Here is a 10,791-nt window from a genome sequence, read left to right on the forward strand (position 1 = left end):
AAGAATTTCGAGGAAACTCAAACGCACGAGATTTGAAAATTTCCCAGAGAATTGAGAATGAGCAAATCGAATTTCGAGGAAATTCGAAGAATTTCGAGAATTCATCGAGAATGAAGAATTTCCGAGAAATTCCGAAGAATTTCCGAGGAATTCCAAGAACTTCTGGAGAAATCTCAAGAATTTCCTGAGGAATTTCAAGAATTTCCCGAGGAAATTCCGCAAGAATTTCCTGAGAGACCTGAAGACTTCTGAGACTCCAGAATTTCCTGAGAAATTCCAAGAATTTCCTGAGGAGATTCTGAAGAATTTCGAGGAATTAAGAATTTCCCGAGGAATTTTAAAGAATTTCCGAGGAATTCAAAGAATTTCCCGAGGAATTCCAACATCTCCTGAGGAATTCAAAGAATTTCCGAGGAAATTCCAAGAATTTCCTCTGAGGAATTCCGAAGAATTTGAGGAATTTGAAGAATTTCCCGAGGAAATTCTGAAGATTTTTCTCGAGGAAACTTACAGCACTTCCGAAGAAGGGCAATTTCGTGAAATGAAAATTAGATTTATTTTTTCCCCGAATTGCAAGTTAATTATGCGTCACAATGGAGAAATAATTGGACAAGTTAAAATGTTTGGTTTTTTAAATTTCGGTAAAAATATATGCTTTACGTTTTCATCGACTCAATTTTGTGAAAGCACGTTAGATTTCCAACTAATATAGTATAAGCAGTGCTGCTATGTTTCTGGAATGCAGCGATTATAAGAATATTTATTTTTTTAATATTTTTGATTTTGTTTGGATATTCTGCTCAACCGTTAATAAGGTATTGACAAATCTCTAGTAATAGTAGAGTATAATATTCTTTCACAGTATTGTGTTGTGAGAAAACTGTGCCATGAAAATCATATAATTTGTTTTTCGAAATACAATCTCAGAGTCAACTATCTCGGGAAATAATCTAAAACCATATTTATTTCTGATAACATTATATGGAAGGCCAAAAATGAGTGATATTTTAGGCAGCACACACACATCACTAACTCGTCGAGAGTTGTTATGGCTGTAAATATTTTTGCCTTTCTCGTATTCTAAGTATACGTAAAGGCTATATGTTCCGTAGGCCCGGAGGCCCGGAGACCCATAACTATACCAATCGAATTAGTTCGATGAATTGAGGTGATTTTCAGGTGTGTATGTGTGGGCGCACCCACCCAAAAATGTGACAGTATACGTTTTGGACATTCTCAAAAATGGTGTTCCGAAACCGACCCCCTCCCATATAGTCCAGAATTGACTACAATATACTACTACAATATATTTCGCACGTAATTAATTTGAATAACGACAAACGACTGACAATACAGGCATACTCGCCGACAACGCCATCTGTGAGATAGATCGGGGGTCGGTTCAGAACACTCTCCCCTATAAATAAATTTGTAAAGTAAATAGTTTGTTTTACTTGTTTAGCCTGGGATAGTTTTCATGCTTTTCTGTTCTAAGTTGATTTAATATTTGTAGCTCTTCGGGACATTGTTAATTTTGCGTTACGTGCATTAATTCATTTGATGCTGGCATCTTTGCGTGGACGTTGTGTGTAATGCAGCATAAACAACAAACATTACGTGGGGATATCGGCCCTGAATTGGCGTGCAATTGGCAAATAATAAGCTAATTGTTTTCGAGGTTTTTGTCGAAGAACAAGGCATTTCTCGAAGAAGTTTTGCGAGTTTCAATAACTCCTATTAAATACAGAGTTGAGTTTATAAAGTTGGTTTGCTGAGTTATCTAAAGTGATTTTGTACGTGATTGTGATTAGCTTTTCGTTTGTCTGGAAGATTTTTTTCCTTCATCGGTGTGTAGCTAACACTTTCTAACTCTTTAAAGTGCATTGTAAATACTAAAAAAGGTAATTTTGTAATGAGCTACTAGTTTTCGTCTAAAATGTTAATTAATGCTGGTTTTCATTTTAGACTTCCAGCCATTTTTTTGGTAAGGGCTGGAATTTCAGACGACGAAGAGGGTTTTGCGGCATTTGGGCGAAAAGTGTACCGTCGATCGCCAATAAATCGACGGTTTAAACCTACAACGTTCCAAAACCCTACGGACTGTTAGAAATCTCGGCGCATGTAATACATCACATTAAAGGTACCACGTTGCCGGATTGAACCGAAGATAAGGGTTCATTTCATCACGGGAAGATCATCATGCTGCGGAGGAACGGTTACTCGGTTCGAAGAGGAAGATCAAACTGAGAAGCGGCGCTGACCGGACATAGTTCTCTCTCGTGGAAATCGGAGGATCGCCCAGCCGCCAACGGCCTTCGCAACTTTGTTCGGCCATATTTGTATGGGCTCATTATCTTATCGCCATCCCAGCTAGGCGGTTCTTCACTCACCGCCATCGTCGGCGACAGCTTCTTGTCGCCAATGCCACGAATAGATTCGACGCCAACAAGTCGACGAAGAAGGAAAAACCTGCGCAGGTATGTGTAGACATGTACGCGATCTAAAACAAGATGGACGAAGGACGGCGCAGCCCAGAAAAGCCGTGAGTTGATATAACAGTATAGATAGAAATGCTTTAGCACTAGGAATAGGGACGAAGGAATTAATAAATAGATAAAGCAGCGCAATTATGCAATTAATTTATTATTTAAATAGATGGCCTTTTTAAATTGTAACAGATTCCAAAGAATTTACTGAGATAATTTTATTAACCGACGCCTGGGTTGGAAATAATTGCCTTTACCACATAGCAAAAGATAAAATACCACAGGCAATTTTTTCATGGGGCTATCCATGGGGTGATTTTAACATTTAAAACTTATTTGTGTAGTTGAGATTAATTTGTTGGAACTAATTATTTACTTGTATTTATTAACTTTTTTAAATTCCATTATTCATTTAGTAGACACTCTGTGTTTGGTATTCTGCTGTAAAGAATCCACGCAGCATGTATTTTTAGATATCCAGACCTCGTTGTCATTTTCGTTTCCAGTCCATCTCATCATGAGTCCATAGTATCCATTTGTCCATATCGTGAATCCAATGATCGATGCTTTATTTGCCGTTATGTATCCGGGTACATTGAGGAATGACTGAGAAGTAGAGTTTGCTGTCGTCATGTCAGCTGTGCTAGTATAGGATTTTCAAGACGCTAACAGCATGGGACTGCGCTTTATCGACTGACGAGGGTTTGGTGATTTAGCGAGGAATCGAACTCTGACCATTTATTTGCTTATAAGGCGAACGTGTAGCTATGAACGTGGACCCCCTACTTGTGCTGCTATATTTTATATATTCATTTAATTACATGACATCAGATATAAATTTATTTTGTTACAATGTTGGACAGTATTTGAACCTATCGATATTAGACCAAGACGATTTTTTTTTTAAATATTTTGCACTCTTCATAACAATTTGGTAAATTAGCCTCCAAGGATCCTGCAATTCTCTTATAGACGAGTTTCTGTGTCCTATGTACAATCCAATCAAGCCAGTTGCTAGAGTTGCTAGAATCGAGTTGACCTATTAAGAAAGAATAAAGAAAAGTAAGAACTGACCTCTCGATTCTTACATTTTACTTCTCATATCTCACATGGCCTATGACCGTTCGCCCTATTGACCATTCGGCTCAACAACCTTCGGCTTAATGACCTTCAGCCTTATTCCCTGTTACCCTTGGACACTTTCAACGAATTTCACCTTGTTTTTCCCTACCATTACGCCGAACTTTCAGCTGCCTTTCAGCACAGTGGACCGCTGACTGTTTGTTGTGTACTTTCACCCAGCAGCCCTCGGAATCAGGGTCAACGCGGGCGGTTCAAGCATAATGCCCAGTTACGGTATTTGTAGAACGCAAGAAAATGTGGACGCGAGAATAAAAAATAACACCTTCCAGTCTTCCAGTAGTTATCAGTATGCTGGTTCGCCGTGATATTTTATGGCCGTGTTCGAAACGCGTACCATGTTCAGGGAGCGACGGAGGTGGAGTTTCAGCTTGTCGTGCCTGGCGAAGGTAGTTGGTTAGATGCTTCAGCCAAATGGGATTTTAAATTACTCGCTAGGGATGAGCCGTTATTAACTTCATTTTGGAAGGAGCGAACTATATGGCGTTGCAGGAGGATGAGTGAATGAGCACGTCTTCCCCATTGCATCTATGGTGCGTGGTCTGGGGGTCAATGGACAATATCTATATGATGGTGATTGGGAATATGGAGCATCAATGAATGGAGGCGGAATAATTTCGCTGATTGCTTTTTCATTTTTCGTGGTTGATGAGGGCTAAAAGTTGAAGTCATAAAATTACCATTTGGCAAATGGATTGTTGAACCACACTTGTTACGATTGTAATTTAATCTCGCGTTCTGTATTTGAACACGTGTATGTAAAATAAGTTTCCAACTGTTACATATCAGATTGTATTTATGAAATAACTAAAAGGCATGTGTTAAATGTTAACTAGGTCTGTTGTGATGTCTCCAAATCATATTATGCCTGATTGAACTGTTATTTATATCGGTCCCAGTTTTTCATATATTTCATGTTTGTTGCATAGCTGAAAAAACTAGAGCAATAAGTGGAAATGACGTCAAATGGTAAGATACACTGGGGAAGTGAAAATCGACTTAGGCTCATTGATTAGAATGAGGAGCTATAGCTTGTTTATTATTGGCAGGGCTTTATGTTCGATCATGATCAAATTTGGCCTAAACATTCTTTGCATATCAAAGAACATTGTGGCCAAATTTCATAAAATTTGGTCGACAAAACCCTCTGCCAATAATAGAACAAAACTGCCAAAGCTGCCCTTTCCCCTACATACTTTAGCAGCTTTTGGGTTATTAATTACAACATTGTGCAACAAATAAATATTTGATGCCCACACTCAATACTATATTAAATGTATAATACATTTTTTCTCCTGTTCGGGTGTGCCACTGCGACAAATTAGATCTATTGTAGCTACCTGTATCCTTAGTGTTTAAGTGTATGTCGAATCATTCCAGTGCTATTGAGGACAAATGCATCGGTTTCGATATTGTTGTTTTGTTTTAGTTTTCTGGAAGACCACCATGGCAGCGTCCCGCCATTCAGACCCTTCATTGAGAGCAATCCTGGTCTGAAGGCGCGCCCTTATCAATAGGAAATCAATCCTTCTTGAGAAAACAGAACAGTAATACTGTTTTTGGCCATGCATCGGAACCCCAGCCACATCCTTTGTCTGTTTCTAGAATATCACCAGTGAAACTCTTAAAACCTGATTTAGCTCTGTCTAAATCTCTTCCGTGTGTTCCTCTCATCAACAGTTCAAGAAGAGTTAGTAATGTATTTAAACCCTAACTCAAGATTTTCCAGCAGCTGTTCATTTAGGACTGGGTACTGAGGTTTTCAACCAATTGCTTGAAAAGTTATCACACATACAGTTTAGCTTCAAACAAGAGGTGAATTCGAGTCTTCAACCGTCTGTAAGGTAACATTAATTGTTTATTTCTGAAACTATGTTGGGTATGGGGGACCAAATACGATGAATCCTTAATTACCATAACCCATTGCCCTAGCTAGAAAAAAATGGATTAAGCTAGGGCTCTGTTTGGTAGATCTACACCGCAACACACTACGTCAAAGTGATCTACCGTGTTATGGGACTGTATATCACATACACTAACATGTTAACGCTTGAACTGTCATTTTAGGTTTCGCGAGGTTGATTTTTCCATTCATAAAATCAAATCTTATTTGCTCCAATTGTCCCTTTTTCAAGTAAATTTATATCACAGGTGACTATGGCACCAATTAAACTAATCCCATTCAATTTGGTGGTTTTGTACCATGAAAGAAAATAATTCAAAGATTTTACACTTACCCTGGTATCAAACACTTCGGGGAAGTGGAAATGTTTTGACTGGCTGCAAATTTTCCTTCCCCTCCACACACTTGTTTTATTTCCCGGGATTCAGCAATTTGTTCAACTTACTGATATCTGCTTCAGCCGAGCCCCATAAAACAGTTTTTCGCCGAGATCAGTCAAAGATGATGAAAATCAGCAAATAATTTGCCGAAACCCAGCTAACAAACCTTATTTTTGACGGGATATCAGTTTTATTTGCTGCACACGGCTGTGCGCATTTTAAGCCGAGCTGCAGAAATGAAACTGGAGTGCAGGGTTTATTTGATAGCTGTGAATCTTAATATGTTCCTTCTTGTTATCATTGTGATCATGGTGATTGGACTAATGTACATGAGAAAACGTCGATTAATCCACCTATCGGTATTAATGCCTTTCGTTACGTTATACATATGAAAAATGTATGAAAAAAATAGCACTGGTAGGTGAATATATTCCATAATTCACATTCATTATATTTATAGCAAAGTTTTGCAGTTGAATGCAATTTTGTGCGATTTTTGTGGTTAAGGACAAGTGCTTGTAATAGGGAGACTTTTGTACGTGTTTCGCACACACACATACAAACACGCACACACAGACATCACATCATAAGTCCCTCTGTGTGTTAGCGAATAGGCCCCATCACAGAGAGGTCGATTGGGGTGCACGCGGCATCACTACGTTTGGATACCAGCTTTGAGGAAGCAGGCGTGAAGTCGACCCTTCCTTTACCTCTGGAGGAGAAAGTGGTAAGGCCACCTGAAAGCTGGCAATGTGCTGCACGATACCATGGTGTTCTTCAAAAGCGAGTCACGATGTTCGATGCTGCAAGGAGACACGCAGTTAACTTCGAGGGTGCGTTGCGCACTGGCCCCTTTTGAAGCATTACTTTCTGGTTGTACCGAAGGACGATGGGCTTTGGCGGCAATGGAAACGGTTTAGCGGGTCAGCGATGCAGTCTGCCTCCCTGTTTGCTGTTGGAGTTTAATTCAGACTAACTCCCGTAATTTCCTGGACAACTCAGGATGTCTGTTGAGCAGATTCCCTCCATTGCTCAGGAAGAAAAAAAACCCTGTGACGCTCATCAATTCGTTAAACTAAGTTGACTAGTTTATAAATCTGTAAGTCTAATTTTTCCTATAAAAGTTCATATCTTTAAGGAACTCTATAGATTTTACGTACACTTAATGTTCTAGAATAAAACCAGTACTCCACTAGCTATTGATGTGAGAATTCCTTGGGGACCTACCTGTTAAGCCAATGAAAATTATTCAACAAAGATACTTATAATTACCGTTTTGATTTTAGTTATATGTAGAATTGAAGGTCAATAATAAGGGTTTCCACTTACTCCCCATCCCACTGGGTTATGGAAAACAACTCCTATTTTTGAATCTTTTTCCATCAATTTCAAGCAACTAAAACGGTAAGGAATTACCGCACAGTTGGTGCAAAATTGACTGTTTTTGATAGCCCATTTGATTGAGCATTAGACTGTCAAATTAGTTTTACACTAATTCAAAACATTCACTATCGATTTTCTTTTCCCACTTCTGGTACTTATATAAAACTAACTAAAGAAAGTAAATTATAACAATAGAGGAGAGGGTATCTAAGATGCTATTAACACTGTTTATATTCATAAAGTGTTGCGCAGATGTAAAACAAAGTATGCTCCTGCTCCACTTTCAATGAATTATAGATACGATTCCTGTTTCTGAAATAAAAAAAAGTTAGTTTGTAACTGATTGACAACTGGAAGTAGGATTACGTAAATGTTGTATATTTAATTTTGTAAAATTCAATATGTTTACTCTCAAGTTGATGGTGTTGTGCCAAATTCGTTACAGATCCCATCGTTGCGATGAATTGCATTCATCAGGTAATAGTAGCTTTCATTTGGATGAAAAATTTTCTCACACCAACTTTCTGTTGTATAAAATGTTACTTCGAAAAGAATCGATTCAACTTCAATAATGTTTTCCAATCACTAACAGCAACAAAAACCAAAATATGAATCTTGAGAGAAAATTCGATTCTGACTGTTTTGTGACACCAACATCAGTAACTTCGATGATTTGTCGCGAACGCGATGACGCCATTTTGCAAAAATACTGAAAACATTCAACTCAACCTTCTTTCGTGCAAATGATGCGCCTTCTAATCACAAGCAGCAACAAAAACCAAAATTAGAATCTAAAGAAAATTTCACTTCATTACACAAGTGACGCTAACGTCAACCATACTGGATGATTTGTCGCAGAAACGCGATAGACCTGATCCATGCGAATAAGTTTTCGCAGCGTCTTCCTCCTCGACGAGCGCTTTCTACTGCTACTGGCGCCAAGCAATTATGTGATTTGCACTTAGAAGAATATGTCTCGACCCTGGTTTTGCACTTCTGGATGCAATTCAACGGTACTGGCCACCGAAGGGGCGAGGCCTCGGTCTCAATTGATATCGGATACTAGAAAGTTTAGGTCTGGTCTTCGCGACCGATAGGCAGTTTGACCAGAACGAAGCGCCCAACAACGTTGAAAGATGCGGTTTGAAGAGCTTCATAATGAAATCTTCGAGTATCGCGGATGCGGCCTCCCATCTGGCGCACTACAACAAACGCTAAACGATCACCAGCCGCAAGATTCAGATCGCCGTCCGCCTCCTTTTTGCCGGCAGACCTGGCCACACGCCGCCATCTCGGAGGAAACCAATCTCATGTAACAAATTACATCAACTCCAAGTGAATAAGAACGAGGACGCAGATCCACCCAAAACGATTCAGGCAAGGACCCAGATTACCCTGTCTTCCGTTTACAGCCGAGCATTGTCCGAGCGTACATTACGCTCTAATAATTCGAAAGCTCTCCGATCAGTTTACTTTAACGTCCATGTTTCATGGCCGTATGAAGCCACCGGAAATAATCAATAGAGTATACAACGAAAATTTAGGGTTTCTGTCGCGGTGACAACGGACTTATTATCAGCTGCACATATCACATCGCCGGTAACATCACTATCGCACGTCACTAAAGTTCCAAGTTGCTACAAATTATTCTATAATTTCAAATTAATCTTACTTAACTACCACCACCCAGAGTATTTTGTTGGTATTGATCGTTAGTCTAATCCTAGCTGAGAGTGTAATTCATTCTTATTTTAATCTATCTATATGGTAACAAATGATGTCGAAAGTTCATCCGCAACATTCATTTGATTGTTCATTGTCCATGTTCTAGCTTGATTTGCATATACTCTAATTATTTTCGTTTCACCGCATTGTACGCAGGTTTGAAAGGGTACAGCCATTAGGCTGAATGAGAAATGAAATGAGTAGCTTTTCTTTCCTTTTTTCTTTCTTTTTGCTTCTTTTCATCTTCTCCTTTATTGCTTCTCCTTTTTGTTCTTAGCTGTTCCTTTCCTTCTTCTTTTTGTTCTACCTTTTTTTCTTCTTCTTTATTTTTCCTTCTTCCTTCTGTTGTCTGCTTTTTCTTCTTCCTTCTTCTTAGTTTTTCTTCTTCATTAATTGATTTTCTTGCTTCTTTCCTTCTTCCCTTTTCTATTCTTTTCTTCTATCTTTCTTTTTCTTTTCTTTTCCTCTTCCTGTTCCTCTTTTCATTCTTCTCCTTCTTCTTTCTTTTTCTCCTTTTTCCTTCTCTTTCTTTCTTTTTTATCCTTCATTCTTCCGTCTTCTTTTTCTTTTCTTCTCTTTCCTTTTTCCTTCTTCCATTTTCTCCCTTTCGCTTCTTCTTTCTTACTTCTTTCCTTCTCCCTTCTTCCTACTTTCTTCTTCATTCTTCCATCTTCTTTCTTCTTTCTTCTTTCTTCTTCTTTTATTCTTTCCTACTTTATTCTTCCTTCTTTTCTTTTTTCCTTATTACTTCTTCTTCCTTCTTTATTCTTTTCTTATTCTGTCTTCCTTCTTTATTCTACCTTATTCTTTCCTTCTTCCTACTTCCTTTCTTCCTTCTTTATTCTGCCTTCCCTTCTTTTCCTCTTCTTCCTTTTCCTTCTTTATTCTTCCTTCTTCTTTCTTCTTCTTCTTCCCCATGACTTCACTTCTCACTCCCCCCACTGTTGATTCGGCATAACGGCCATTCGGCCTAATGACCGTTCGGCCCTATGACCATTCGACGTTATGACCATTCGGCCTAATGACCATTTGGCCTAATGGCCTTCGGAATAATAACCTTCGACCTACCGACCCAGCATCGTCTGTAAGTTATACTCGATTTATCATGATTAGTCTAGGGTAAACGTTTGATCCGTCGTTGATGGACCCTCACGAAAACCTGCCTGTATTCGCCGACAAAGGACTCTTCTGCCGATCTCAATCGTCTCTGCTGTCGTTTTCTGATTTTCGGTCAAAGGTGGACGCCATCGGCATCTTTAAAAATGCGTGACGTCTCTTTGTTGATATTGAGAAATTGCAGTACTAATTATAACTAGCAAAACTGAACAATTTTATTCTGCCAAATTCTTGCCCTTTCAAATGCTGATCGCCATTAAAAGTAAAATTGTCTCGAATTCAAAACTTTGTTACAAATTCCGAACACCATTTAAATGCGGCAAGATTTACGCAAGTTTACGGACACTCTATGCCTTCTTTGGTTCATCTTAAAAGTTACCTTTTAAACTCAAAATTTTTAAAAGTCTCTACACCCCCCATTTCATAGCCTGTGATTTCTCCTAGGTGAACTGCCATCAATGTACGCCGGTAATAGACTGAAAATAGCATTAAATTCATGCGTACGCTTTCGTTTATGGTTTGAATAGATAGCCAGTGTTTCACATGCAACAAATTTATTAGATGTCCATTCGCAAAATTTTCACAAATGAGATGTTGTTTATTTCCTTATTTAAGCTCGTTAAAGCAAAAAATTCTAGATATTTACATGACAAACTTA

At 38.6% G+C, this 10,791-nt stretch overlaps 1 protein-coding gene and 1 pseudogene across 2 annotated transcripts in view; both read right to left on the bottom strand.

The window, feature by feature from the left end:
• LOC134209463 (uncharacterized) overlaps window positions 1-2,396 on the bottom strand; it is an 89,743-nt pseudogene extending 87,347 nt beyond the window's left edge.
• Window positions 1-10,791, bottom strand: part of LOC134211452 (melatonin receptor type 1B-A-like) — a 272,782-nt gene that overhangs the window by 183,719 nt on the left and 78,272 nt on the right. The gene's annotated exons all lie outside the window — the stretch shown is intronic.

The sequence above is a fragment of the Armigeres subalbatus genome, chromosome 2 (assembly GCF_024139115.2).
Source record: "Armigeres subalbatus isolate Guangzhou_Male chromosome 2, GZ_Asu_2, whole genome shotgun sequence".
NCBI classification, from domain to species: domain Eukaryota; kingdom Metazoa; phylum Arthropoda; class Insecta; order Diptera; family Culicidae; genus Armigeres; species Armigeres subalbatus.